General features: G+C 48.7%; 1 protein-coding gene across 3 annotated transcripts in view; it reads right to left on the reverse strand.

Moving 5' to 3' along the window:
- The window catches only part of LOC129336141 (calpain-13-like), a 148,111-nt gene extending 125,676 nt beyond the window's left edge, over window positions 1-22,435 (reverse strand). For all 3 annotated transcript variants that reach the window (XM_054989364.1, XM_054989280.1, XM_054989199.1), the window contains exon 1: window positions 22,255-22,435. The gene's annotated coding sequence lies outside the window, so the exon portion shown is untranslated. The remainder of the gene's footprint in view (window positions 1-22,254) is intronic.
- Window positions 22,436-26,634: the final 4,199 nt, after the last annotated feature.

The following is a 26,634-nucleotide window of genomic DNA, read 5'->3' on the forward strand; positions in this document are numbered from 1 at the left end:
GATTCAAACAAAGCAAGTGATCCTCCTGCCCTAGCTGATTCCTGAGACATTGCGTAACAGGTAACAGGGGTCCAAAATCCACTTGAGGCTTGCAGGAACAGCTGGTTTCCAATTTTTCCCCAGTATCTTATAAGTATATTGGCATGTTCTTTGTATCTACAATTACTCTGTAATCCTGATTGCGAAATCAATATATGAACCGATAGACAAAGAAAAACCATGTCATGACATCTGGAATTCTACATGCAGGCATTGGATGGACTGAAATATAGCACTCCATGAAGGTCCATATTTTTACTGTTAATTATATTGAGCTAGACATTGTACATAGGCATCTACTGTCCCCATAAGCTATTACCTGATATATTGTCACCCTAAGCAGGTCTACTTTGGATCCTACTCAGGTCTATTCAATGAGTCTTACTCCCAGGAAAGGGTTCTTAGGGTTGCTTGCACTGTGATTTCCTGTATCCTCCTCCCCACTCTCCAACCTCTTTCATTTCTCCAAGGGAGCCTTACAGAAGACTGGTTTTGGTTTTGTTGTTGGAAAAACTATCTTTTAAAATCCTGTAAAAAATAAACTGATCTGGAAGCATGGTGGGACCCTAACCAATTGCTTCACAGGAAGAAAAACAGCTCCTGCCTTTCATGGTTCTGGCCAATGAGATGATTGATAAGCATTTGCACATTTTAAAACTGTAATTAAAATGATTTCATAAACTAAATAACTTTGTTCTACTTTGATTGAATGAGTGATTTAAGGAAACTAATTGAATGCAACGAATGTTATAACTGTTTTATTGTCATATATAGATGCCATCCTAAACTTTGGAACTTCAGAAGTTTTGGAAAGGTGAGATATAAATTATAGATACAAATAATGAATTTTAAAAGCACTAATAGTGCCACCTTAAGCAGGGTTACTCTATTCTAAGCCCATTTATTTCAGTAGACTTAGGATTGCACCACCTATTCCATTTAAAATAAATGTTATTCGGGCCCTTTTCATGCATTATATTTCCAGCATACCTATCTCATGTATTGGGAAAGGATACCGTGTTCAATCCTCTCAATATGCACGATTACCATTTTGTGTGAAATAGGCAATGCTAGGAAAAATCCTCCTTCGACACTGATGTTGTGCAATGCCAGGTCCATAAATAATAAGACCAATATGCTGCATGATACTTTTATGGCAGCTAATATGGACCTGGTATGCATGACCGAGACTTGGGTGAGGGAAGGAGAAACAGTTGCTCTTGGTGAGCTGACCCCCCCCCCCCGGGTTATGCGGTCCTTCATCAGTCACGAACTGAGGGTCGGGGGGGAAGGGGTGGCAATCCTTGTCCGGGAGGGTTTCTCCTTCAAGCTGCTTCCTGCCCCGAAGATCTCTGGCATTGATTGTGTGGGCCTGGTGTGGAATGCCGAGGAGAGTTTGGCCATCTGCTTGGTGTACCGACCGCCCAGCGCACCAGCAGACACCTTACCGCGCCTGCTAGAGGTGGTTGCTGGGTGGGCCTTGGAGTACCCCAGGTTGATGGTGCTGGGGGATTTCAATGCCCATGTAGATGATGCCACCTCGATACAGGCTACGGACCTGGTGTCAGCCATGGCAACACTGGGACTCTCCCAGTTTGTATCGGCACCCACACATGAAGCAGGCCACACGCTAGATCTGATCTTCGGGATGGGATTGGATGTGGTTCTGGATAAAGTAGAGTTGGTGCCATGGTCAGACCATGCGGTTGTGAAGGCCCGGCTGGGCGTGCCACCCCCCTCCTGCAAGGGCGGTGAGCAAATTTATGCTCGCCCACAGAGACTTATGGACCCAATTGGGTTCCAGAATGCTCTGCGGGAACCAATGCTCCACGGTGGTTCATTAGATGAGCTAGTGGAGGGCTGGCAAGTCTGGCTCTCTGAGGCCATTGATGAAATCGCCCCCCATTGTCCTCTTCGCTGCCGGAATCGCCGGGCTCCTTGGTATACAGAGAAGCTGCAGCGACAGAAACGGGAGCTAAGATGACTTGAACGTGTGTGGCGGCGATCTCATGACGAGGAAGCAAGAACATCTTATAGGCTGTTTATGAAGTCCTATGAGATGGCGGTGGAAGCTGTGAAGAAAGAGTATTATGCAGCTTCCATCACATCAGCTAGCTCACGCCCAGCTAAATTATTTAATGTGGTCCATTCATTGGTCTCCCAATCAGGTGGAGACCATCAAAAGTTGAATTTGGAGATAAGCTGTGAGGCTTTTGCGAGCTTTTTTACTAATAAGATCTTGCTTCTCCGCCACAACTTACCAGCCACAGTTGATGCAGTAAATGAACTAGAAGCCCCTTGGCCATCTTCTGGACCCATATTAGATCATTTCAGCCCTCTTTTCGGGGAAGAGGTGGACAGGATTCTGCAGGTGGTACGGCCTACCACGTGCCCCTTGGACCCGTGCCCATCATGGCTGGTGAAAGCCAGTGTTGACGGGCTTCGGGATTCCTTGGAGGTGATTATAAACCTGTCCTTGAGCTCTGGGGTTTTTCCCAAGGCGCTGAAGGAAGCTGTGGTACGGCCTCTTCTGAAGAAATCATCATTAGATCCTGCTGACCTGCTCAATTACCGACCGGTTTCCAACCTTCGGTTTTTGGGGAAGGTGATTGAGCGGGCGGCAGAGAAGCAACTGCAGAATTTCCTGAAGGAGACCTCGGCCCTAGACCCCTTCCAGTCTGGTTTCCACCCAGGACATGGGGTCGAGACATTGCTGGTCGCCCTCACAGACGATCTCCGCAGACATCTGGATCAGGGCGGATCAGCACTGCTGATTTTGCTGGATCTGTCAGCAGCGTTTGATACGGTCGATCATGAGCTTTTGACCCACCACCTTGCCGATGTGGGGATTCAGGGGACAGCACTGCAGTGGCTGGTCTCCTTTCTCCATGATCGGGGACAGAGGGTGGCGCTTGGGGAGAGAGTGTCATCTCGTAGGCCACTGGTATGTGGTGTGACACAGGGAGCAATACTCTCTCCATTATTATTTAATATCTATATGCGCCCCCTCTCCCGGCTGGTGTGGAGTTTCGGGCATGGGTGTCACCAATATGCGGATGACACCCAGCTTTATCTGTTGTTGGACGGGCGGCCTGGATCAGCCCCTGATGCCCTGGAGTGTGCTTTTGAGGATGTGGCTGGTTGGTTGAGACAAAGTCGGCTGAAATTGAATCCCACGAAGACGGAGGTCCTGTATGTGGGTCGTGGGGAGATGGCTTTGGGATCCCGGCTTCCTACACTTGGTGGGGCAGCACTTACACTGGCCCCGAGAGTTAAGAGCCTGGGGGTGATTCTGGATTCCTCCCTGAAGATGGAGGACCAGATCACTGCAGTTGCCAGGTCTTCCTTTTATTATCTTCGGCAGGCCAGGCAGCTTGCCCCTTATTTGTCTCCCCGTGACTTGACTACAGTGGTCCAAGCAATGGTCACCTCTAGGTTGGATTACTGTAACGCGCTCTACGCTGAACTTCCCATGGGCCTGATCCAGCGGTTACAGCTGGTACAGAATGCAGCAGCGCGGGTCATTGCTGGAGCACCGGTGTGGGAGCATATTACACCAGTGCTACACCAGCTGCATTGGCTGCCAGTGGAGTACCGAATCAGGTTCAAGGTTTTGGTGTAAACCTACAAAGCCCTACGTGGACTGGAACCGACGTATCTGAGGGACCATCTCTCACCATATGAGCCCCGGAGGACTCTCTGCTCTGGTGGAAAACATCTTTTAAGTGTCCCTGGCCCTAGGGAGGCCTGCCTGGTATTGACCAGGGCCAGGGCCTTTTCGGTCCTGGCCCCAACCTGGTGGAATGCTCTGTCTTGTGAGACAAGGGCCCGGCAAGATTTGCTTGCATTTCGCCAGGCCTGTAAGACAGAGCTATTCCGCCAGGCATATGGCTGACGCCAGGCAGTGCCCGCCCCCCCCCGTGAAGGGGGGGTTAAACCATCACCCCTATGCGAACACAGAGGCATGTATGAACCACTATGCAGCATGAATTGTAATATTTAATGTTTTAAAATGTTTTAAAATGTATTATTTAATGTTTTGAAATGTTTTTAATGATGTTTGTATTTGTTATCCGCCCTGAGCCTGCGAAAGCGGGGAGGGTGGAATATAAATATAATAAATTAAATTAAATTAAATTTTCCAGGCATTCTGTGTTCTAGCCAAACCCATGATGTTTCAAGAGTATATGTTGGTGAGCACTGAAGCTACAAAATATGCATGTTGCCCCATTCACTCAAAACAATGGTTGCATGTATCAAGAGGATCACACATACTGCACTTTCCCGCAGGTAGGAACTGCAGAAATAGAAGACATCCAAAGGGCTTCTGTTTCACACTGGCTCATTCCTAACCCCAATGTGCTTCAGTTCTGACCATAAGAAACAAGTACAAAATTGGACTGTCTCCGTTTTGCTTCGTGGTGTTTTGAACTGGGAAAGATAAACAGAAAGTCACAAAAACTTCAGCAGACGGTTTCTTCTCTTACAAGGAAATCAGATGAAATTCAGAAACAACCTTCCACTAACACAAAGAACATGTTTCTTTTTGGCTTCCATTACTGTGTACAATGGAAATAAATCTTATGTAATGTAGCATAACATGACAAGCGAATAGTTCCCCCTTAACAAATATTCATTTGCAACAGTGCTCAAGCCCGCTGCATGCAAAGATCTTTTTCTCGCCACAGCATTCCAGCAAAACTGATTACTAATTCCACAACTCAAATTAAAACTAACAGAGCTTGAAGGCTGGGACTGACACGTGTGCACGTTCTCTCTCTGCGCTGATGGAGAACAGCAAGAGTTTTTATCATGTGAGCGTGTGTGTTTAATTACATTGTTTAACACATCGAGAATAATTTAGCAAGTGGAGTGAAGAAAATAAGGCACTTAGCTAGCCTCCTTTCTACAGAACAGCCTCGTCAGCTCTGTAAGAGTGGCATTTTGGTATGTACGTAGACAAATGTAAAAGCAATTGTTTTGCATGATTAAAATTCACTGCAAGGTTGAAAGATTCACATCCCCAAGTTTGCAAACGTCAGACCAACCTCATTCTGTTATGATACATACATTCAGAAAGTCTCATCACACATTGAAGTCTATGTGTATGCCTAGTTTTGTAAGTTGTAGAACTCCAAAAATTGTTATGTATAGATATAGGGTCAATTGTATGAAAAATATATGTGTCATAATGTATCAGAGAGTTTTAGGGAGAATTGACCGTAATGTTCTCAGAGGGGGAAGCCATGTTAGTCTCTTACGGTGAAAATCTACTGAAGTACAGTGGCATTTTTTTCAAAGGCTTTCTTTTGTGGTCAACAGCCTAATTCATTGGCTCTGAAGAACCTGATCATTGTCAGATTTGAAGACTCAGCTCTAATCCACAAAAGCTCATACTAATTTGTTAATCTTTAGGGTGCCACAATTCTCCTTGTTCATTTTTGCTGTTCAGTTTTTTGTTCTTGTTCTTCCAAAAGTAATATTGTGTTATTCTGTAGACACTTGAAAGAATAGTAGTGTGAGAACAATTACTACGAAATATTCTTCCTAGAGGAACCATTTGGTAAGTGAGGCTCAGCTTGCTCTTACATATTAACAACAACTGTACTTATATGCTGTTCTTCTAGTCAGAGTAGTGCCCCATTCAAAACAGTGAACAAAGTCATTGTTATTATTATCCTCACAATACAGCTGGGGAGCTGGGGCTGAGGTGAGTGGCTTAAGGCCACCTGCTGAGCTCATGGCAGTGATGGGATTCAAACCAGCAGAGTGCTGATTTGAAGCCCTACCACTTAACCACTATGCCACAGCAGTTCTCTAGAAGTGAGTGATCTTGCACAGAATCACCAGCGATTGTTTGCTCACTTTTATCATCTTACTATACTTGCAAATCCTGTGACTGATCCTAATGTAAATTAGCCTGATGTAATTCCAGTTCTGTCTGCCTGCACCTCCACAATACCTAGAAAGCAGACTTCTAGGGACCCCCCTCCCCATAGGATGCTCTGAGCTATTTGAAAATACAGGTAAGAGTGAAGTTGTATGTTACTAGGATGGCATTCAAACACTACAAATGCAAATGTGAGATTTTCCATTTGTCCTGTATTAGTAATTTTATAGTAATTATTATATAGGTCTTAATGGCTTTGATTCAACAAGTGGATTCAGACACTCTATGTTTTGTATGCACTGAGCGTTGGGTGATAAGCAGCAGGAGACTTGTCTGAAAGGATCTAATAAGCAGTGAAATCCATCATCACAAGCCAAAGTTGATGGTAACCAAGGAGATAATCATTTACCTTGATTTATACCTGAGGGCAATTGTAAAAGTAGTCTGAATACAATTTTTAAAAACCAACTTCATGTTTTTAATTATCTTCTCACAGTCATTATGTCAGATACTAAATTAATGCTGAATGATAAGAGCTCCATAAGGGAACCAGTTTCGGAATCAGAAAAGTCAACATTCTGCAAGACAGTCTATTATTCAAAGGGGTGTATCAATTGCTTTCAGTCTCCCAGACAAATCTATAGCACACAAACATAGGTTATATTGTGTACATATATTATTACACACTAGACGTTTGTGCAGAGGTTGGGAAAAGAGAAAGGCAACCATTTCCCATGGTTATCTATAACTTCAGGTGGCTGTTTTTTATAACATGTGGTATAAAGAAAGCACATGGTACCATTGATTTTGCTTTGACCTACATGGCATCTGATAAGTCACTTCTTTATCATCCTTGGGGTTTCTTGGTTTGATGTGACACCATATGATGGAATATTAAGTACATTCATGTCTGTTACTTGTGCAGCATGTTGCAACATGCTCAGTCATGCATATATAGGCTGGCCAAGTTGCAACGGGAAGATTCCTTACATCTTTCAATGAGGAGGCAACTATAGCTTCCCCCACCCCTTCCCCAAGTCCTATCTCCCCCTTCTTTCCCCACCTACTAATTTGCACACCTGGAATCCAAGTTATTATAGCAAGCAAATGAGAAAATGGATGACAAAGTTGTGGGTGGGGGAGTGAGAGGCCATCACTGTCTTACCGCCGAGAGACTATGTTGCCAGTGTTGGTTAGGGAGCTAAACTAGGATCAGGGAGGCCGGGGCTCAGATCCCCACTTTGCCATAAAACTCACGATGTTAACTTGGGCCAGTCCCTCTCTCTACCTAACCTACTTCATAGGGGTTCTTTGAGAATATGTGTGGCACCCTGTGCTTCTTGGAGGGATAAAAATGTGGAAAAGAATCATCTCCCATTTCAGCAGCACATTTAAACATAAAAGAAGAATCTCTAGGTTGCAGCGCATAAGAAGCATCCATCTTTCATTCAGGATGCCATGAGTGTGAACCAATGCACTTTTGTACACACACAAGTGTGACCCATAAGCACACACTCCACCCCCTTCCCACCTTCTTACACAGAATCTTTTAAACTCCACTGTAATCATTTGGCAGGAACTGGAGAACCATTTATTATATTCATGAATTGTTTGGATAGTTTTCTACCTGGTCACAGAAAAGCACAAACCATCAAATGGAAAAGTTTCTTCTATCATTATTGTTATGCAGTTCAATCTTCTTTTTCATCATTTGGAGAAGATTCTTCTCAAGACTGTTCAAATTATATCTTAAACTGAACCCCCCCCTTATGTTGCCAGCATGTATACTACTTCACCCTGGCCTTATCTATATTACTTGAACAAAATTCTAGCCAATCTAAAAAGCCATTATAGCCAATCTAAATGAAAAAGATGCCCTGTTGTAAATGTGTGTTTGTTTATGGCCAAGCAAAGAGCAACTCAGCAAATCTGTAATACTGGGAAATCCTGAGCAGAATAGTTGATATATTACAGGAAAGATATTTGGAAACTTCAGTTATAATAGGAGATTTTCATGCAAAGGAAGTGTCTGCAGAGCAGAAATTAAGTGTCCGAGAGCCAAAGTTTGACGCTGATACTTAAAATCTGAAACACCATCAGAGTAAAGAGGAACTTATTTGATACCTTCTAGAGCAGCTAAGAGTATGCAAAAGGAACTTTTGTAGTGATCTCTGATAGTGCTAGATATTGAAATCATGAAATAGAAAAAAGTGTCTTAAAATAATAGTTTCATTGATATATGTGAACTGAAGGACAGTAAAATTATAACCAAATAGCAAGTAAGAATGAAGACAAATTTTGTGCATAAAAATTAAGGCTGAGGAGGCTATTATCCACCCAATTGGGAGGTACTTATAAAGGCACTCCTTCTCTCCCTCCCAGGTATTTGTTTCATACTGCTAACCAAATGTGAGATTGGCTGCTCATATCAGGTTCAAGCAGGATTTTTTAGTATGGTTGCCAACCTTTAGGGGGAGGGGGGCTGGAGATCTCGCAGAATTACAACTCATCTCCAGAGTACTGCAGCCAGCTCCTTTAGAGAAAATGGATGCTTTGGGGGGTGGACTCTATGGCATTATACTCCACTGATGTGCCTCCCCTTCCCAAATTGCATCCTCTCAGGCTCCACCCCCAAATCCCCAGCAATTTCCCAACTTGAGTTGGCAACTTCAATTTTGGAGTTCCCTACAACTGGCCTTTTAGGGGATCACCGGATTCATAGTGGGATGGTCATGGTCTTTGATTGGTTAGATCATTACTATTTGTGGCAGGAATCAGTCTGATTGCTCAATATATAGAGTGAATTGTCGAGCACCTGGTCCCTGAGGCATCATACAATGAAGGACAATTCCTGCAATAGCCTTTGATTCGTTGTATGGCAGCATGGATTATAAGGGAACTTTCTTGGTGCTCTGCAGCATCAGTCAGATTTTTAGTTATCTTGTGCAATGTGTTGTGGGAGGAGGTTGAGGCTTGGCACCAAAGCACAGACAAGGTTGCTAGGCACAGGAGTTTGGAAGCAGGGCCTGGGGAGAGGGAACACTGCAGATACTCTGACATCACTTCTGGATAACCAGCTGGAAGTGGCATCCCACCCCACCCACCCCTGATGCTCAAGGAATCCCCCCTGCCTCTATGCTAAGGGCCGTAGAAAACAGGGAAATTTCTACAGCGTCACAGACCCTGTGACACCAGTTCTGGGTGATCACCCAGAAATGAGGTCACAGTGCCTATACCATTGGCTCTCCTACCCACCCCTTTTGTTCTCCCTCTGCTTCATTGCTCAAGTGCAGTTGAGGTGGGGAAAGAAGCTTGCCCACAATAGACAAACAACTAGTAAGTCTAAGTGGTGTGGAGCCACTTCAAGTCATAGCTGACAAATGGTGGTGACCCCTGGTAGAGTTTACTAGGCAAGAGACTAACAAAGGTGATTTGCCATTGCCTGCCTCTGCAAACCTGTTCTTCATTTGAGGTCTCTCTTCCAATTACTAACCAAGCCCTGCCATGCTTAGTTTCCAAGGCCTGACAAGATTGGGCTTGCCTTGGCTATCCAGGTCAGGGTAAGACTAAGTACAGATCATTAATGATAAGTTTTGGTGGTTTTAATGATTTTTGGGATATGATTTTACTATGTAGATTTTAATTTGTGGTCTTTATGGAGGCAGAAAGGTGGAGTATAAATTTTGTAAAATAAATAAAGTAAAAATGTGCAGGCAACAATAAACAAGGCCAGCAATAATTGCTGACCAAGTTTGGAGCCAAGGTGAAGTTGTCCAAACCACAGTAGTCAATGGGTCACCTTATGCATCCCACCTGAAATACATTAATAAATTCATGACATAGACCAACCATTTAGATAAGCTAGTTAAACTCAAGTAAAGTTGTCTCGTGTCTTCATGTGTAATGGTGTTAGGACAAAAGAATAATTTACAATTTGATCTAGCCAGGTTTTATGCCAATGAAAGAAGGAGGAGGAAGTCCCCTTTAGTCTCCAAAAAGGTTATGCTGGGGTTGGGAATTAAGTGAGATTTAACTTAAAAGTTGGCTAGATCAAAGTCATGGCTTGCATGCAAGCTTATAGACAGAGGTTTTGTAGTGTTAACAGTTGCCTGGCAGGAGCTATGAGTAGTCAGGGACCTGATCATGCATCAGAGAAACGTAGATGGGGAAACACTTCTGCAGAACTAGGATCATTTTCCTGCTGTAATAATATTGAGATACAGCTGTTAACAATGAGTGGGAGGGCTACAAACACAGGTAGCAGCCAAATCCAAACCCCACTTTATTCTTGTTCCCTGTCCTGCATCCATTACATTATGGTCAGGCATGAATACAAGAGGAAGAAGCAATGAGGAGTTCATAGGAAATGAGGTCAATGGGGCATCCAGCAGATACCAGTAGCATTGTGTCCGGCGCAGCCGGACTCGGCCCCGGGGGCGGGGGTGCCACCCTCCAGCCGGGAGGAGCGCCCTCCTCCTCCTCCAGGGCCCCCCGACCCCCACCCCCTTACCTGGCCGCCGAAGGCCGGCGGCACGACACCCGCGGCGGCAGCGGCTGGCCGGAGGGCCGTGACGAGGATGCCGGCCGCGAAGAGGGGGCTGGCCGCGGCAACGGAGGAGGCCACAGCAAAGACACCGGCCGCGGCAAAGACACCGGCCGCGGCTGCGGGGCGGGCTGCGGCGGCGAGGGGAGCCGCGGCGGCAGCGACCGCAGCGGGGAGACCAGTCGCGGCGGGGAAGCCAGCCGCCGCGAAGGGACTGGCTGTGGCGGTGGAGGGGACCGCGGCGAAGACGCTGGCCGCAGCAAGGGAGCCAGCACGGGGGCGGCCGGCGCAAATGGCTGCACCTGAGCCCGAGCGGGGGCGGGAACCGGCAGGCGGGGAGACCCAACAGGATTGGCCCCAGGGGGTGGCAGGCAGGAGGGAGGACGAACCAGGGCTGCTAGGGGGAGCACGGAAGGGTGGGGGATGGCAGGATTGGTGGAGGTGGTGGGGAGGAAGCTACAAGAGGGCAACTCCCAAGGACGCCGAGGAGGAAGTGGCTGGAGCGACTGGTAGCGAGCAGAGAGAGAGAGAGAGAGCGAACATACAAGCCAGAGCTCAGCAGGGAGAGACGGTGGAAGCTGGGTGCCTTAAACCCCCACCGCTCACCCATATCTGAGGCCGAGGGAGCCACCCTCTACGGGGTAGCTACAGCAGAAGGCGGGCGCGGCGCGCGGACCGGAGAGGGCGCTCACAACATGGTGGAGAATGCAGGCCCCAGCCCTGCAGTGAGCCACCCCCTCCCACGCATTCTGGCGCCCACGGGCTGGACGAGCGGCCGGTCCCTGCTACGACCGCCCACCCTCCAAGTCGACCCCCCCCGGCCGCCAGAAGCCGCAGCCATGGACCTGACCCAACTCAGACAGTGGCTCACCGAGCACCAGGGCCAGCTGTTGAGGGAGGTGGCGCAGCAAAGCTGGGAAGCTCAAGCCACCCTGGCACAACAGCAGAGGGAAACCCAGACCGCTCTAGTGAGGGACCTCCGCCAGGCCATTGAAGTGGGGCGGGCTCCCGTGAACCGGGGGGGACAGCGCGCCTGGCCCAGGCGGGCGCCTGCCGCCCTTCCACCTGGCCAAGTTGGGACCCGAAGATGATGTGGACGCGTACCTGGACGCCTTTGAGCTCACTGCAGAGGCAGCCCAGTGGCCGCGGGGGCAATGGGCCTTCATCGTGGGGCCCTACCTAACCGGGGAGGCCCTAGCCGCCCTCAAGGCCCTCGCCAAAGAAGAGAGTGCCGATTACGACCGCCTCAAAGCAGCCATCCTCGACCGGTATGAGCTCACCCCGGAGACATACCGGCAGAAGTTCCGCGGCCTGACCTACAACCGCATGGACCGGCCGCGCACCCTAGTGGCCTCTCTGAAAGACATGGCTTACCGCTGGCTGCAGCCAACCACCCCGGAGGCCAAGCGCGTCACCAACCTGGTGGTCCTGGAACAGCTCCTCCAGGTCATCCCTCCCCGCGCACGGGCCTGGGTGGCCTGCAGCCGGCCCACCGACTTGAAGGAGGCGACAACCCTCTAGGAGAATTTCATGGCAGCTTCCCCCCAAGAGGCCGGGAGCAGTGAGGCGAAGGCGGGGAAACCCCACCCCGGTGGGTCTGAGCGATGGAGGCCGAGGTGGGCGGGCCCACGCCAGGCCGCAGCCCCCAGGACCTGGGCCCGTCCGGCCGGAGTGTGGCGGCGCGCTCGCCGGCCCCAGGGGCCCCACCCCCAGGCCAACCCGTAACCCCGGAAGGGGGGACCCGGCAGGCCTGAGCAAGGAGGACCCCGGGCAGGGGCCGTGCTTCACGTGCGGGCAGTGGGGGCACTGGAAGAGGGACTGCCCCATTATGGAGTGTGACTGGGGCTGGGACATCACCATGCAAGTGACGTCCCGGGCCCCTCGCCCACCCCCGCTCGTGGCCATGGTAACGCTCGCCGGACGAAGGCTGACGGCCCTTCTAGATAGCGGGAGCTCCATTTCCATGGTCCGCTCGCACCTGTTACCCGCGGACCTCCCGGTCATATGCCAGGCAATCATAGCCTGCTTCCACAACCATGTGGAGGAGTGTCCCGTCGTCTGGGTGCCCGTGGAGTACGCCGGGAGTACTCGGCTCACTGAACTCGCCCGCGTCTAGGCTCTGCCCTTTCCGGTCCTCCTAGGCCGGGACGCCGCTCACTTTGCCGAGGCCCTGCGGCCCTGGATCAATGACCCCCCGCCGCCCACGCAGGAGGCGCTGATTGGAGAGGAACAGGGACCGCCCGGCGACGCCGAGGAGGACCCCGATGCCCCGGGCCTGCAAGCTGAGTGGGAGGCCGACCCCCAGTTCGCTGGAGCCCAGACTGCCGACGCCTCGCTAGAGCCCCTGCAGCGCCATGTGGCGGTAAGTGAGGGAGTGACGGTAGACGCCCGACGGGCAGGCCGCTGGCCGCAGATAGTCCAGGAGCGGGGGCTGTGGTTCCGGCTGGTGCGAGGCCGGACGGGGGAAGTGCGCCAGCTATTGGTCCCGACGGCCTACCGGCAGAAGGTGTTGGAAGCGGCCCACGACCACCCCTGGGCCGGGCATCAAAGGGCCCAGAAGACAGCCGAACGAGCCGCTGCATTGTTCTTCTGGCCGACCCTGTCCAGCGACGCCCGAAGGCACTGTAAGGCCTGTCCCCTTTGCCAGCGGACGGCAGTACGAGGCCCGCCGAGGGTGCCCCTCGCCCCATTGCCGGTGATGCGGGAACCGTTTGAAAGGGTGGGCATGGACTTTGTGGGACCCTTACCCCGCACCGCCCGAGGAGCCCGGTATCTGCTGGTCCTCCTCGACTATGCCACCCGATACCCTGAAGCCATCCCGATGCGCGACATGAAGGCCCCGGGGGTGGCAAGAGCGTTGATCCGGTTCTTCGCCCAAGTGGGGTTGCCCCGGGAAATCCTCACCGACTGCGGGAAGCCCTTCACGGCTAAGCTCACGAGTAAGCTGTGTCGTACGCTGCGCATGCGTCACATATTCACCAGCGTGTACCAGCCCCAGATGGATGGCTTGGTGGAACGCTTCAACCAAACGTTGAAGGCCATGCTGAAGAGGGTGGCCCATGAGAAGCCCATGCAGTGGGACCTGTTCGTGGACCCCCTGTTGTTCGCCGTCCGCGAGACCCCCCCAGGCCTCCCTGGGCTTTTCCCCGTTCGAGCTCCTCTATGGACGGAAGCCACGGGGGATCCTGGAGCTGCTGGAGGAACAATGGGGCTCCCGGACCCCCACCGAACCACTCCCTGTGTCGGCCTACGTTCGAGACCTCCGGGAGCGGCTGGAGAAGGCCCGCGACGAAGCAGGCCAGAACCTGGAGGCCGTCCAGACTGCCCAGAAGGCCTACTATGACCGGGGCACCCGCCTCCGGACTTTCCAAGAAGGGGACCGGGTCCTCGTGAACCGCCGGGTGATGGGGCCCGGCCCGGGTGACCTCTGGCAGGGGCCTTTCACGGTGACGTGGACCCTCGGACCCCTGTCGTACGAGGTGCAGTGTGGGTCCCTATGCCGTCACCGCAAGCGACTTCATGTGAATGACCTGAAGGCCTGGCACGAGGGCCCGACCACCAGTGACTGCGCGCTTTCCGAGGAGCCATTGGAGCTCCCTGAAGGGGAGCTTCCCTGGTGCCTAGAGGGGGAGGCCGCGCCGCTACCCCTGCTGGACGCCGAACTCATGGAACAACAGCGCCAGCAGGTCCTTCAGGTGATTGGGTGACACCCCGGCGTCTTCTCCCAATGACCCGGGTGCACGGCCGTGCTCACGCACCAAATCAACACCCCGCCAGGAGCCGTGGCCCGGGCCCCCGGCGGCCCCTGCCCCAAAAGTGCTGGGAGGTAGTGGCCAAGGAAGTTCAGGACATGCTCCAGCTCGGCGTCATCGAGCCCTCCCGGAGTGCCTGGCGCAGCCCCATCGTCCTCGTGCCCAAGCCTGATGCGTCTGTCAGGTTCTGCGTAGACCACCGGCAGGTGAATGCCCTGGCCAAGTTCGACGCCTACCCGATGCCCAGGGCGGACATCTTGATAGACCAGCTGGGCGAGGCCCGCTTTATCTCGGCGCTCAACCTCACGAAGGGCTATTGGCAGGTCCCCATGGCCCGGGAGGACAAGGAGAAGACGGCCTTCGAAACCCCCCAAGGGCTCTATCAGTTCCAGGTCATGCCATTTGGCCTGCACGGGGCGGCCGCTACCTTCCAACGACTGGTCGACCAAGCCCTGACCCACTGCCAGCCGTTTGCCCGGGCTTACATCGACGACATTATCGTCTTCAGCGCCGACTGGCCCTCCCACCTCGATCACCTGGACCAGGTTCTCCGGGCACTGTCCGACGCCGGGCTGAAAGCCAACCCAAAGAAAAGCCGCCTGGGCTTCCGTGAGCTCACCTACCTAGGGTACCGGGTGGGGCGGGGAGTGCTCCGGCCCGTGCCCGACAAGGTGACCACCCTGGAACAGACCCCGCGGCCACGGACCAAGCGGCAGATGAGACGGTTCCTAGGCCTGGTGGGCTACTACGGTAAATTCATCCCCCACTTCGCCACACGGGCCGCCCCGCTCTCTGACTGCTTGAAGAAAGACCAGCCCTCGCAGATCCGATGGACGCCCGAACGGGAGGAGGCCTTCGGGACGCTACGGGAGGCCCTATCCCGGGGCCCCGTGCTCCACAACCCAGACTTCTCACAACCCTTCATAGTCCACACGGACGCATCAGCCGTAGGACTCGGCGCCGTGCTGTCTCAGGAAACGGGGGGACAAGAGCGGCCGGTCCTCTTTATCAGCTGTAAGCTGCAGCCCGCCGAGACCCGGTACGCCACTGTGGAAAAGGAGGCCCTGGCTGTCAAGTGGACCGTCGGGGCCCTACAGTTCTACCTGGCACACAACCCCTTCACCCTTGTCACAGACCACGCCCCGCTCCTGTGGATGGCCCGGATGAAGGAGCACAATCCCCGCATCTTACTGTCGCGCACAGGGCTGGGCACAGCAGGCAGGAGGCCCACTGGAACTGCAGGGCAGAACACAACAGGCAGGAAGTCAGTAGTCCAGGAGTCAGGTCAGGTGTCAGAGCCAATATGTCAGTCAGAGAGAGGAGCAGGCAGAAGAGTAGTCAGAAAGCAGGCCGGGGTCAAAATCCAATCCAACAGCAGGGCAGGGCACAAGGCAGGGCAAGAGCGTCCAGGCGTAGAGCTCTGGTAGCAGGGAGTGGCGAGCTGAGTTGCTTCCACGCTTGGTTTCCTCGGTGTCTTCCTTTTATGCTGTCCTAATGAGGAACAGCTGTTGCCTCTCTCTCTAACAATTCAGTTCGGTGTTGCGCCTGTAAACGGGCGCTCCTTCGTCTATCCAACAGAGCTGACTTATCTCTATGTTTCCTCCTTTCAGCTGGCCCCAGGTGCTCAGGTTTCGCTTTTGCCCTGTGGGAGTCTTTGTCTCTTACAGCCTCTGTGGAGGTTTCTGGCTGTTCCTCATCCCTGACAGTCTCTGCAGAAGCTCCAGGCTGTTCCTGCTGAATTCCTCCTGGAGCAGCAGCAGTGGTTTCTGACTGCTCTTCCTCTCCAATAGCTTCTGCAGGGGCTTCTGGCTCTAGAGAAGACCCTTCTGGCCCTTCCTGCTCATCTTCTGAGGAGGACTCTGAAGCAATAGGTAAGGTGGCCAGCCGGGGCTGGGGCTGACTCATGACACTTACGATGGTATCTCTCACTCCTTCCTTTCAGCTTCACCCTCCGTCACCGACCTGGCCGCCTCCACAGGAATGCGGACTACATGTCCCGAGTGTTTGAGGACCTACCGGCCGACCCGCCACCAACTTCCTGGGGGGGGGTGTCCGGCGCAGCCGGACTCGGCCCTGGGGGCGGGGGTGCCACCCTCCAGCCGGGAGGAGCGCCCTCCTCCTCCTCCTCCAGGGCCCCCCAACCCCCACCCCCTTACCTGGCCGCCGAAGGCCGGCGGCACGACACCCGCAGTGGCGGCGGCTGGCCGGAGGGCCATGATGAGGATGCCGGCCGCGAAGAGGGGGCTGGCCGCGGCAACGGAGGAGGCCGCAGCAAAGACGCCGGCCGCGGCAAAGACACCGGCCGCGGCTGTGGGGCGGGCTGCCGTGGCGAGGGGAGCCGCGGCGGCAGTGACCGCAGCGGGGAGACCAGTCGCGGCGGGGAAGCCAGCCGCTGCGAAGGGACTGGCTGCGGTGGTGGAGGGGACCGCGGCGAAGATGCTGGCTGCAGCGAGGGAGCCAGCACCGGGGCGGCCGGCGCAAACGGCTGCACCTGAGCCCGAGCGGGGGCTGGAACCGGCAGGCGGGGAGACCCAATGGGATTGGCTCCAGGGGGTGGCAGGCAGGAGGGAGGACGAACCAGGGCTGCTAGGGGGAGCACGGAAGGGTGGGGAATGGTAGGATTGGTGGAGGTGGTGGGGAGGAAGGTACAAGAGGGCAGCTCCCAAGGACGCTGAGGAGGAAGTGGCTGGAGCGACTGGTAGCGAGCAGAGAGAGAGAGAGAGGGCGAACGTACAAGCCAGAGCTCAGCAGGGAGAGACGGTGGAAGCCGGGTGCCTTAAACCCCCACCACTCACCCATATCTGAGACTGAGGGAGCCGCCCTGTACGTGGTAGCTACGGCGGAAGGCGGGCGCGGCGCGGGGACCGGAGAGGGCGCTCACATATTACTAGCCAAAAGTGTTGAGCTGTTCCAGTTCCTTGGGGGTTTGTTTGATCTGTGAAGGATACTGATATCTGCCAGATTTCACACTGACCTCATCCTGTCCTTTTATAAGTTCTCTGCATGCAGCTCTGCTGTGCAGGACCTCAGCCAAGCCCTTTTCTCATCATTGTCTCTTTGTACCAGGAAAAGATTCTGCTTGTGAATGAAGGAACCTCACGTGTCTATGACGGCTGGATGGAACCTCTTTGTTCAGAGGCAGTAGGCCAGTGAACACAAATTACCAGAAGATGCTGAACTACGTAGCCCATTGTTCTAACTCAGCAACTTTGTTCTTAGCTGGGGAAAAGATTCTAACTGCTCAAAGCTTCTATCCTGTGAAAAGGTACCAACCCTAGAAGACTATTTCAGAAAGCATTCTACTGAGACATATAAATGGAAAATATTACAAAAATAATGTAATTCATTCCTCCCCATTGATAAACATACTGGTCTGATGCAAGTTCTGTTTGGCTCCTGCTTTCAGCAGCATCACTGGAAAATTTGCACAGATGAATGACAGTCTCATTTTTTTCTTTTACAAGGTCCCTTCAACATCTGTTTATTTATATTCAACTTGTCAGTCAATCATTTCCCACAGTGGTCTACCCAAAGAAAAGGATACAGTCCTTGAGCATAAGTTTACAGACTAAAAAGAAGCAAAAGTTATGTTAGAACTGGCAGCACTCCAAAGGTGCAGAAATACTGATAGAACTGAAATGTTCAGTATCCGGCTTGGAACAAAATAGTTCAAGCAAGGAACAACATATTTACTTTTCAAGGAATTATAGGGCTCATATGAACTATACCAGTCTGTAGGTAGTGAAAGATGCTTTTAAAAATACTACAGGGAACCAATTTAAAGGGGGGGAAACAGCACTTTGTCAAAAAAAAAATTAGAATGGTCTGGTGAAATCATTTAAAAGTCAGAATGGCAAATTCTTTCGGGCAGATTATAGAACACAGTAATAAAAATTATGGTGCAACAAAAGAATCAGATGTTCCAAGTAAAACATGACCAAATTGCTTCCAAATTAAAATTAATCATATCACAGGTCACTAAATTTAACAGTAACAATTTAGCTATAAAAGGAAAGAAAATAAGACCTGAGTTTGAAAGATCAGCTATAATAACATCTAGCATCTATAAGTGTGGGCTAAGCCCCAGGTATGGGCTACCTTCCACCTGGCTTTTTAAGGGAATTTTCTGGATGGTGTAATACTATTATGCAAAGAGCATTATGATGTGTAATCTTATTGCCAGTACCTGGGAAGAAGACAGCAAAAGGGGAAGAGAAATGAAATGACCCAATTTCTTATAATTCTATCTATTAAATAACTCTCTTTGGGGAGAGGGAGTAACTGAAAGTTCTTGTAGTTTTGCTAAATTTGACTAAAATAGCATAATATCCATAGAGAAAGAAAAGGGATTTTGAGAAGAATATGCAAGGCAAAGAACATTGTGAATTTTATAGCAAAAGAACCAGAAAGAAGCCTAGTTATAAGTGGTCCTGGTTTTATGGGCCGTAAGTGGATTTTGAATCTGCAGGCAAAGATAGGTATAAAAGTAGCTTATAGACTCATTCCAAGTTGTGCTGAATCAGCAGGCAGGTTGACGTGGGTTAGGAGAGTTATTCCCTTGATGGAAGTTGAAGATTCCTGGATCCCAGAGGAATGAATGAGAACTCTCACACTGGAGCTATAAACCAGGCAAAGGTTATTCAGCAATAAGGCGCAACTGAAGGCAGGGTATGTGAGGAATGGTGTGGCAGAGGACAAGCCAGGACATTGGTGGGATAGCTAAGGTCAAGGGGATCATATGGCAGGCAAACAAGGAAACAGACGAACACTGCAATCCTAAGAGCATGTTCCTGGAAGTAACCCTTGTGAATAGACCTGACTATGATTCAGAGGAGAACTACCTAGGATGGCATTATAAGCAGCGCCCCAGAAGAATCAGGACAGAACAACAAAAGAATCCCAAAACTACTGCACGCAGCCAAGGAAATCTAAGTGGAACTGTTGGTCATTAACCTCTTCCTACTTCCTTTTATGAGGAATATTGGGAGGGTAAAGCCAAAGCAAGGAAGCTCCAATATCCTGGGGTGAGCTGGCATTCTTAAGGCAGTATGGAGTGGAGGAGCTAGTACTGATGAATTTCATGGGGCTATGTAATGTTCAATAAGTGCTGTGATATTCACCCAACACCTTCCCACAGCATTCACATTAACAATGATAGTGCTAGCCATCAGGAGCAAGGGGGATAAATATATGCCCAGCAGCTACTTATTGTGTTTCGAATGCTAGGGACCTCCAATGTTACTAACTGCCAAAGAAGTGTCACCCAGAGATAAAATAAATAAATAGCAATAATAGGAATATAGTACAGAACAAACAAACAATTGTATGGAACACCCCACCGCACCCTGTTCTATGGCATTATAAGAAAGGTTCGACTTTACCTTAAATTTTCTTTTAAAAGAAGGTGAATTTCATGATTATGGAATCCACCTGGCAGAGATCAGCTTGGCAGTTCTTCCAGCATAAGGACAGAATTATTTTAAAAGATATCTTGTAGGAGGCAGTGATTTCATTCAGAGAGGGTTTGTTTCCAATTAGATACAATTTGATACAAGTTTATGCCGGTTGTACTTTATAGTGTCAAGCGTACCCTGTGCTGGAAGAAGAACTGCAGCATGCCCACAAATAGGCAGCTCCAACCAGTTAATCAGTGGCTCTTGGAAGGGAGCATTTCTAAGCAGGTCTCATGATATTGTTGATCTTGCTCCCAGGAGCCCTTAGGATTGCATCTTCAAAGTTGGTGTTCTCATTTGAGCGTACAGTTGCTTCATGGCCAACGATACCAGCAGTTTGATCAGCCTTCTGTACTGTATATTCTTCTCGTGTGTGTGTGTGCGTGGCTTGTGGTCACTTGCATATGGTCGTAAATCTCGTTATGACCAATGGCTAAATCAATAATATCAATAAAATTGTACTGGTCTACTTATGTAAAATGCAGTTTATCTGACCTATTATTTATAGATGCAACCATTACATGCTAATTGGCCTAAAATGATATGTGATGAAACCAATTAAGCCAATGTCTCAAATAACAAACTGGGCAAGAAAACAAAGCGAATATTAAACCCAGAAATCTTAACTGTACAGCTTTCTTCTAAGCACCCTTGCTTGGGAATAAATCCCACTGAAATCCGCTGGACTGATCCTCAGCTAAACTTGGCAAGGACCAAGAGGTTAAGGTTTGATAATTTAGTATAAGCAATAAGCCTGGATAAATTATATACCTTAAAGAACACTAAGACGAGTTCATTAAAGCTGGGCAAAATATGGAGTGTGGGAGACATCTCATTTTTGTACTTTGGTTCATGTCACATCCTGGTTTAATGACAATTTTATTTCTAATTTGCAATTAAGGCTCTATTTTGTTTTGTCAAAGCTATATTCTTTTACATAATTATCCATTAGTTGGTGAAAGCTGTAAATAACCCACTGTGTCTGCTTCATTAATGCCTCAGGATATCAAAATCCAGTAAAAGATGTTGTTTGCAGCTCCAGCGCATCCCACTTTTGCGGTTCATGGTCTCTTTAATTCTATTAGTTTACAAAGGATTCTCTTCTGATTTTTATTCATTAGATGCTGATTGCTACGTTTTATATGTGGAACAGAATAATTTCAGCTACTTGCCCCCATGGCATTTCATTGGGAAATAGAGTTATTCATGTTTAGTTTCATTTGTTCATTTAGATATTTATATCCCACTATTATCCCCAAAGGGGACCCAAAGTAGCTTACAATAGCCTTCTTCCCTCCTCCATTTTAGCCTCACAACAACGACCTTCTGAAGTATATTAGAGAGAGAGAGAGAGAGAGAGAGAGAGAGAGAGACTGCTCACCAGGGAATTTGAACAACAAACTGAAGATTCAAATCCTGCTCTTCCAGATCCTACCCTAACCACTACAGCACCCTGGCACTTTATCTTTGGTCTTCTGTTGACACTTATTTTATTTATAGGTCACCTGATGGGTTGATTCCCTAGAGAGGCAGCATAACATTTTTCTAAATAAAATAAATAAACATCTACATTATTTTCTGGGAGTGTAACTTCATGTTTGAAATGGGGAGGGGAGATGAATAGTTCTCAGTATGTGTGAGAGTCAAACTACACAGAACACTGAAAGCTACCATTTGCCCTGTTAGAACACCATAATGGTGCTCTGAATGTCGGATGTGCCGTTGCCCCAGTGGGACAAGTAGTACTTTTATATGGTTTTTTCAGGTCAGGAAAAGATTACAATGAAAGAATAATCCTCCCATACACTAACCTGCAGACCTAGACTGAATTGGGGATCTCGGCAGCTGCTATTTAAAAACAAACCCTTTGTTCCATGGGTTCTGAACTGAGAACTCCCAAAGTATTATCTATCTAATTTGATCCCAAGATGTGGAAAAATGCTTTTTGATATGTTCATGATTATGTTAAAAATCATCTTTAATAATTTACGTTATGGTTCTTTTCATCTTTCTGTCTCATATATAGTAAATTAGCAAGACACTTTATCTTTTTGAAGCATCCGGCTTTGTGCCTTTGTGGTATGTACCTGGTACATGGGCCCATCTCAGTATTAACAGTATTAATTTAATAAAGTCATTGAATTATCCAGAAATATAGTTGGTTCTGAAAAATAATTACATGAAACACAAAGCAGGGTACTAGCTCACTGTGGGTCTAGCAGCTTATAATACACCAAGGGGCTATTCATGCTCTAATTGTGAACTTCGTACAGTTATATGGCTAGTAGCCACTGTTGGATACAGATTGCTAGGCTGTATGGCTATTTGGCCTGATCCATTATAGCTATTCATTTGTTCGTTGCTCCCTCACCCCACAAATGTGCCCAATTTACTTACCCCAATATACCTCAAATTACTTGATTGCGATATATCAGAAAGCGTGTCATTTCACTGGGCAAAGGAAAGCAAACCCCAATGGATTACTCTGTTCATTCTCAAAGCATCTCCAAGCAACATAACTCCCAACAGTCATGCTTCAAAGTTTATGCCATCTTTCAAAGCCACCCTCCTCCTTACCTCTCTGAGAGGGTGTTTTTCCAATGTTAATGCCTCCTTCCTTCTTTATCTCTCCAGACACTGTAGTACAAACAAATGGATATTTCTCCCTGAAAACCTCCAGCGAGAGAATATTTGCTTCCTAAATCCAGCCAGGTTTAGTCGCGTTCTTGAACTTTTATTTAATATTTATATATGTAGTAGCAAGTGCACCACCACCTTGAGTAAACAATGTCATAGTGAACTTAATCTCAGGGCTGAGGATAGAGGAGGGGAATGACTACGGAAACAATACTTTCCCGCTTCCTGCTTCTCTCAGGTGTTATTCAGCTTTAGACAGGGAAGTTAACCTATTATGAGGATTAATGTTTCACCACCAGCAATTTCTGTGGTTTTATGGCATAGCCATTCTTTGTGTGTGTGTGTGTGTATGTGTGTGTGTGTTATGCGCCATCAAGTCGCCTCTGACCTATGGCAACCCTATGAATAAAAGACCTCCAAAATATCCTATCATTAACAGCCTTGCTCTTATTAGATAGATAATAGAATTTGTTCCTTTTAGTCTTTCTATTATTATGTAATTTGTTTCCTCAGAATTGTACCAGGAAATTAATACAAATGTGAAGGAGAATTCTCTAAATGAGCTCAATAAATCAGAGTGTATATGAAGCCCATCATTTTTTTCTTTATATCTCTTTATACTTCATACAGATATCTTCAGAAAAAGAAGCAAAACTATTACAAACGACCCCAAGTAATACAGAGCCATAGCCAGCTTTCCTTTATAGTCATTTCCTTTATAGTCCTGCTGATGTTTCCAAGCATGACATCCAGACAAATGAATAGAAAACCGGTGGTTTTGTTATGACCAAAGTAACCCCCAGAACCAAGGGTCTATATGCATTTTAGCATCTATGAACAGTTAGCCTCAGAAGCCTCAGGGTGGTGAAAGCCAGAGAGGATTGTGAGGCACTCCAAAGGGATCTGTCGAGGCTAGAAGAGTGGGCATCCATGTGGCAAATGAGGTTCAATGTAGCCAAGTGCAAAGTAATGCACATTGGAACCAAAAATCCAAAATATAAATACAAGTTGATGGGGTCTGAACTGGCGGAGACTGACCAAGAGAGAGATCTTGGAGTCATGATAGATAACTCACTAAAAACGTCAGCACAGTGTGCGACTGCCATAAAAAAAGCTAATGCTATGCTAGGGGTTATTAGGAAAGGGATTGAAAACAAATCAGCCGGTATCATAATGCCTCTGTATAAATCGATGGTGAGGCCTCATTTGGAGTACTGTGTACAGTTCTGGTCGCCACACCTTAAAAAAGATATCATAGCACTGGAAAAAGTACAGAGAAGGGCAACTAAAATGATTAAAGGGTTGGAACACTTTCCCTATGAGGAAAGATTGAGGCGCTTGGGGCTCTTTAGCCTGGAGAAAAGACGACTGAGGGGAGACATGATAGAGGTTTACAAGATAATGCACGGGTTAGAGAAGGTAGAGAAAGATGTGTTTTTCTCCCTTTCTCACAATTCAAGAACTCGTGGGCACTGTATGAAATTATTGAGCAGTCGGGTTAGAACAGATAGAAGAAAATACTACTTTACACAAAGGGTGATAAACACATGGAATTCGTTGCCACAGGAGGTGGTGGCAGCTACAAGCATTGCCAGCTTCAAGAGGGGACTGGACAAATATATGGAGCAGAGGTCCATCAGTGGCTATTAGCCACAGGAGATAGATGGTATTCTCTTTGTGGGGAGGTGGTGCTCTGTTGTCTTGGTGCTGGAAGGAAGGCAGTGGGAGGGCATCTGGTGTCCTGGCCTCACTGACAGTCCTTTAGATGGCACTGGATTTCTAGCCACTGTGTGTGACAGAATGTTGGACTGGATGGGCCACTGGCCTGATCCAACATGGCTTTGCTTATGTTCTTATGTTCTTAAGCCCCGGCCCCGAACTTACCTGGGCCAGTGTTTGCAGGCCCGCGCAGCCAGGGGGAAGCAACCAGGAGTGGTGTTTATGCCGGCCCTTCAGAAATGCGCTCGCAGCCTCGGACTGGGAGCGCAGATTGAATATTCCCAGCCGCCCAATAAGAGCAGCTGGCTGGGAGCTGCAAGGGTGGGAGCCGTTGCCCGACCTGAGTGAACAAGTTTTCACTCAGGTCCTCCTGCCCTCTATAAGTGACAGGGCTGGCCCCCTTTCAACGCAGTCGGCTCCGGAACAGCGATCCTCACCCACCCTCCACAGGATTTAAGTTAGAGGGTTTAGTATGGTTATATGGTTCTGTTGTGGGTTGGCAGCTGTCTTGCTGTTACTAGTGTTTTGTTCATTCCGAGTTGAAGCATTGTTGGGCTTTACGGAAGATATTTGCTAGGTTAATTGTCACAACTTTCAGTGGGCGGGTTGGGCATTGGACACTGATCCCTGGGGGGTGGGGAACAGGGCCTGTGTGCACTGTTTCCCCATAGAGGGGGATCCCCATAAGGGGTCTTGGACCAGGCTTGGCAGTGATAAGCCCAGCTCGGGGGGCTAACAGAACAAGCCTGCATTCAGGTGATGGGGGACCACGCAGAGGCTACCGCCCAGTGTGGCTCCCTCTCCGTCATCCCGCGGTGTCCCCTTTCAGCAGGCGGGCTGATAGGATGAAGTTTCATCAGTTGGCAGGTGGGTCTGCCAATGTTGGGATCCATGCCCTATGCTGCCATGGCTCCTTTATTCTGTAATCAATAAAGTTGTGGCCTATTTTCTCCAAACAAGCATCAGCGTGTTTATTCTGCTTGGTAGACCCTGGCCGTATCAAGCTGGGCCCGCAAACTGGTTGCTTGAACCAGAAGTTTCCTGGCAGCTCACAATCATAAAATGAAAAATGCCACACAAATGTAAAAGCCAGGGTTGGGGATGTGTTTGAAAAATGTTTAAGTAGTGTGAATCAGGGCTTTCTGGAGGATGGTGAACCCTCTGCCGACCCTGATTAAGGTCCTGGAATGATGCATGGCTTGTATTTTACGTTCCTCAACTGATTCAGCCTTCCAGCAACAAAGTGTAATTTGCCACCATTCAATAAGGGATAAGACACCTTCAATAGACAAGTTAATTGGAGTGGCCCATCTTTTTTAGCTGTTTTATGCTCTGCCTTTATTTAGCCTGAGGGTTGCTTTATGACAGAAATCTTCAGGAGGTGCTGCAAAGCCATCTTCTTTGCCAGGGCTTTCAATAACATAAAGCCACATGCATCTTTTGGGGGAGGGGGTATCTGTGGATTTACATTCTACTGGTTTAACTGTCATCTTTCATTGTGAATTGTAAGATACCTTGAGCCATGAAGAATGTTAATAAATAAAAAAATTATAATGCCATTTAGGCTGCTTAATCCTTTCCTATGGCCTTCTAATATTGATAATTTTATGACTGTTGTTTTTATTATAAGTTTACTTATTTATTTAGACTTTTACTCTGCTTTTTTGACAATGGTATCTATAGCAGACTACAATTTCATTCTTCCTTCCTCCATTTTATTCTCACAACCACCACCATTGTGTGAGGTAAGTTAGGCTGAGAGTATGAAGCACAAATGTGCTTCCAGTGTGTTTCCAGTGAGAGTGTCTCACCCAGTCAGCTTCCATGGCAGAGTGGGAATCTGAACCTGGTTCGCCTAGAGCCTAATCTAATACTCTAACCACTATATATGCTAAATTGCATTGTATTTGTTTTTAATTTGTGTGCCATCTTGTGCTGGACTCTGGAAAGATGGCATATTAATTTGCTAAATAAATAAATAGCAGAGAGAATCTTGGAAAATGCATCTTCTCCCATCATGGCAGTATTAGTTTGAGAAATCTTTCCTTGCATTATACAAGGAGGGATCCTGTCTTATAATAAATCTTCCTTCCTTTCCCTGGGCTTCTTTTATGACATGTGCAATTACCTTTGGAGGTCTGGATTCTCCCTCAGAACCATGCTGTCTGTTTTGTGTTTAGCTTGATGCTAGTGAGACCTATATCTGAGAGCAGATTGGGCCCCCAGGGTGAAACCAGGTGGTTTTCCTTTAAGAGCTGTTCAATGTGAGAGCAACATAAATAAAAGCTGATTGCACCAGAAGCGTGAAGCAAGGCCTCCTTCATTCCAAGCAAGAGCTCTGAGGTGATAAACACCAATGCTGCCAGCTCATCTTGACAGCATGTGCGCTCTGTTAATCACTGGCTCTCTTGGGAAATGGCAGGTATGTTTCCCTCCAGGTGCTGTGATTCATTGTCTGGAACTGATATCTCTGCTTAAATGGTGGATTAACATGATTTAAGAAATATTCATTGCAAAGCTGATTAGAAAGCCCCAACAGCAGCTTGGCAGGGGATTCATTTAATACAGCATGACACCATTTGGGGATTGTCAGTTTTTCTA

This window comes from Eublepharis macularius, chromosome 1 (genome assembly GCF_028583425.1).
Source record: "Eublepharis macularius isolate TG4126 chromosome 1, MPM_Emac_v1.0, whole genome shotgun sequence".
Lineage (NCBI taxonomy): Eukaryota > Metazoa > Chordata > Lepidosauria > Squamata > Eublepharidae > Eublepharis > Eublepharis macularius.